Genomic DNA, 4,811 nt, shown 5'->3' with positions numbered 1-4,811 from the left:
AAATATCCCCTAATAAAACGTAACTTTTATTGTGCGATTAAAAGGACTTGTAATTCAACCTTTAGTGTGTTATATTATATTAGCCCAAGGCTGCAGTCCTCAGGGCTATTGTCCATGACAACGCTGATATTTAAAACATAACAGATAAATCACAAATATCAGTGTTGTCACAGACAATCGGGGACATTTATCATCGTTGCTTTGGTAAGCAAGTTCTGTAGTAATTTTTTTCTTGCTATTTTTTTGCTTATGTATGACATATTTATCATACTATCACAGGGGGTTGACAAATTTGGCTTACATGAGCAAAAACCAAGAAATCACTTTTAAATACCATTTTTTAGCACACATAAGCAAAAACCAAATAATGACTACAGAACAGCACTATGCAGCTTTGAAAAAAAATGTGTGTGTGTGTATGTATATATATATATATATGTATATATATATATATATATATATATATATATATATATTGTGTGTGTGTGTGTTTATAAAAATTTTTTAACACAGTTTTTTCTCCCTAAATGTACTTACTAATTTTTTTTTTGTTACTTCTTCTACAGATCCGTGTACCCTGTCGACTCCTTCGGATTCGGTGGACTACTTCGACGACCAGCGTTTTTCTTTGCTTGATGTTAATAAAATGGTTAACGAGGGCTTGTGGGGGAGAGTTTTTTTGTAATAAATTTTTTTTAAACCTGTTGTGTTTTTTTTTTACTTACTGGACAGGCTTAGTAGTGGAAGCTGTCTTACAGACGGAGTCCATTACTAAGCCGGGCTTAGCATTAGCCACAAAAACAGCTAGCGCTAACCCCCAATTATTACCCCGGTACCCAACACCACAGGGGAGCCGGTACCAACAGGCCCGGAGCGTCAAAAATGGCGCTCCTGGGCCTAGGCGGTAACAGGCTGGCGTTATTTAGGCTGGGGAGGGCCAGTAACAATGGTCCTCGCCCATCCTGGTAACGTCAGGCTGTTAACGTTTGGTTGGTATTTGGCTGAGAATAAAAACAGGGGGGACCCTATGTGTATTTTTTTATATTTAATTATTTATTTTAAAAAAACGCATAGGGTCCCCCCTATTTTTATTCTCAGCCAAATACCAACCAAACAGTAACAGCCTGACGTTACCAGGGTGGGCGAGGACCATTGTTACTGGCCCTCTCCAGCCTAAATAACGCCAGCCTGTTACCGCCTAGGCGCCATTTATGACGCTCCAGGCCTGTTGGTACCGGCTCTTCCCGGCACCCCTGTGGCGTTGGGTACTGGGGTAATAATTGGGGGTTAGCGCTAGCTGTTTTTGTGGCTAACGCTAATCCCAGCTTAGTAATGGACTCCGTCTATAAGACAGCTTCCATTACTAAGCCTGTCAAGTAAAGTAAGGAAAAAACACAACAGGTTTATAAAAAAATTTAGTACAAAAAACACTCCCCCACAAGCCCACGTTAACAATTTTATTACAATCAAACAAAAAAAATGCTGGTCATCGAAGTAGTCCACCGAATCCGAAGGAGTCCACATGATACACGGATCTGAAATGAAAAAAAAAATAAAATGGGTTAGTACATTTATTATCACCTGCTCGCACATCTCCCGCCCCGCACGACTACAACTCCCAACATGCCCTTACAGTAAGGACATGCTGGGAGTTGTAGTTGTGTGGTGCAGGAGATGTGTGGGCAAGTGACAAGCTTGTCCCCTGCCCCCAGCTGCAGGACTACAACTCCCAGCATGCCCTTACAGTAAGGACATGCTGGGAGTTTTAGTCCTGCAGCTGGGGGCAGGGGACAAGCTTGTCATTTGCCTGCACTGCACAACTACAACTCCGAGCATGTCCTTACAGTAAGGGCATGCTGGGAGTTGTAGTCCTGCAAAGGGAGCCCAGGCACACACACACAGAGAGTCACACACACACAAACACACACAGAGTCACACACAGACAGTCACAAACAAACAGAGACACACAGACAGAGATAGAGACAGACAGAGAGACAGACACACACACTCACCCATCCAGTGCAGCGATCCTTCTCTCCGGGCGCCCTGCGAGTGACGTCACTGATGGAAGGACGTCAGGCCGGCGCAACCGAAGACGTGGGAGCAGAGGCCGGCGCAACCGAAGATGTGGGAGCGGAGGCCTGGCACAGTGCAGGTGAAGGCCGGGGGGCTGGGAGGGGTAGAGGAGTGCTGGTGGGGGCGGAGGCCGGGAGCAGTGCAGGTGAAGGCCGGGGGAGGGGGGGGTGTTACGGACGGGCACAGCGCAGGTGAAGACGGTGGGGGGGGGGGGGGGGGGCGGGCGCGGATAGGTGCTGACGGACCCCCCCCTGACAGACTGCTATATCCCCTAATGTTATGTCACTGTTCCGGTCGGGTCCTGTGATTGGCTGCTGGTCCTGGCCAATCACAGGACCCAGCGGGAAATGTGAAATGACAGCAGGGGATTTTGGAGTCTGCGGCGCCGGTATATGTTATAAGGAGCCCGGGCTGACATTACAGTGCAGCCACCCGGGCTCCTCATACTGCCTCCCCGCTACCCTCACTTAATAATGATGGGGACATTGATATCCCCCCCTAACTCCCAGCGTGTCCTCACTGTAAGGGCATGCTGGGACTTGTAGTCTTGCCACAGTTAGCAGACAGATGGGAGTTGTGTGGCGCTGGCAGGAGAGAGGGGGGGATGTAAATCATTGCAGTGTCCCTGTAGCGAAGTGAGGGTAGCGGGGAGAAAGTATGTCGGAGCCCGGGCGGCAGTAGCTTTTCCTGCTCTATGTTGGAGCTGGAGTAAATTTAGTCAATTTTTACGGCCGTTGCAACATTTTATTGCGCAGCTGCGACTGTCGCAGTTAATAAATACCTGACTAAACCAAGTAAAGTTTTCAAACCCGCGTACCGTAGTCAAAAAACAAAACTTGCTCTTCTTGCTCGCATAGATGATTGTCGCACGAAAAGTCACGGTGTCGCAGTATTTACTTTTTTGCGACAAATTTACACAGAAAAACTTGGGTAAAAGGGTTGATAAATTCCCCTCAATATCCCTAAGGACTGCAGCCTTGGGCTAATATAATATAACACACTAAAGGTTGAATTACAAGTGTGATCAGCAAAGCTGAAGAATTTGATATAATCTATGTTTAATATGTAATAACACTGTTGGAGTACACTATACCATCCAGTAAATCGTGACAATGTAGGTCATTTTTAACTCACGTAATTTTAGTGACGTTTTATTAGGGGTGCCTGGTTAGCACTTGTTTTGTTTGCTGGTAATTGCCTTATTTTTGTTGGTATGTTGTTACCTGTAGGGGGCACGTCGGCCACTGCTCCGTATGGTAGTCTACAGTAATTCATGCACAAAGTGGAGCTCACTCTGTGAGTGAGGAAAACTGTAATGCCAGCCAAGATATTTCGGGGGGTCCCAGTGGTTGGACCCCTCCATGATCTGACACTTACATGTGAATATGCATAATAGCGTGTGGCGTCGGGGTGTGAGGTGCAGGGTAGATGTTATAACCGAAGGGGCAGATGTTATTAACCCCTTCTTGTCATGATGCCAGGGCTTGGTTTAGCCTTAACCACCCGAAGGTAATACAGCTGGTCCTGGGCTAGGCACGGGGGTAATGAAGACACCGACGCCAAGTTACGGACAACGGTAGCTTTACTGAGGGTAGACAGATAACACAGTCTATGCAGTGCAGCCAATATCCCAAGGAGGTGACCAGTGACACGGGGACCTCGCAGGCTTGCTGGGACTTGCAGTATGTAGAGACACTTTAGTGCAGGCCACGTTGACTATATAGAAGACTTTACTTGACTGACTTGATGACTAACAATTAGATGACTTTGGCTTACTTGCAATTGACAGGACACTCCGGACACATACACACTGAGACGACTTGACTGCACTGGACCTCAGGAATTAAGAGCATGGAAAGAGAGAGATTGCAGCCCCTCCCCTGGTTTTATAGGGGGTTGTGCAAGGAGCCCATTGGTCACTTGGGGGGTCACCAGGTCACTAGTGCCTCCTGGTTAAAAATCACATGGTATAACAATTAAAAAAACGGCACATTATTAATATAACAATGTATATACACGGGATAATACATAAAGGGCGCCCTGGGGACATGGAGAGACTCTGCCTGACAGGGCAGGAGAAGTACGGGTAAACACCATGCCATACTGGGCCACCTTAATGAAGTCATCCTTGATGCTCAGTCCTGGATTGTGGAGGACTGTAATGACCACAGGGCCACAGACAGTTCCTGGGGCATTTCAAACAACATCCATATCCAGGTCTGATGCAGATGAAGACAGAGTCCATGTATTATAAAATGTTCATACACGCTCTGAACTATAAGAAGACTTAATAACTGTATGACTACTGAAGGATATGACTAAGACATATATGATATAATATGACTAAGACATTATAGATAACATTAGATAATATTCTGATGGATTGGGCTGCAAGAGGCTTTTTACCCAATGCCTTGGCTACTGGGGTCCCTCGGTGGACACACTTCTCCCCAGAACTCTATGTATATCACTAGACATCACTAGACATTTGTTAGCTTTTTTTTTTTTTTTTTACTGTACGTGTGCAGTGGGTTAACAGGAATACCTTCTGGCCAGTAAAGTATCCTGAGCACGTGGACATAAGATAATATTGGACATTAGACATGATACATCATAGATATGTGAGGACTGGTATTATGATGAGTGTTACAACCCTAGTGTGAGTAGAAATTTATGTGCATGACTGAACATGAAGTCAGTAGATTATGTGTAGCACAGGACTTTATATGTTACTT

This window comes from Hyla sarda, chromosome 2 (genome assembly GCF_029499605.1).
Source record: "Hyla sarda isolate aHylSar1 chromosome 2, aHylSar1.hap1, whole genome shotgun sequence".
In the NCBI taxonomy this organism is placed as follows: Eukaryota; Metazoa; Chordata; class Amphibia; order Anura; family Hylidae; genus Hyla; species Hyla sarda.
This window is presented reverse-complemented; position numbering follows the sequence as displayed.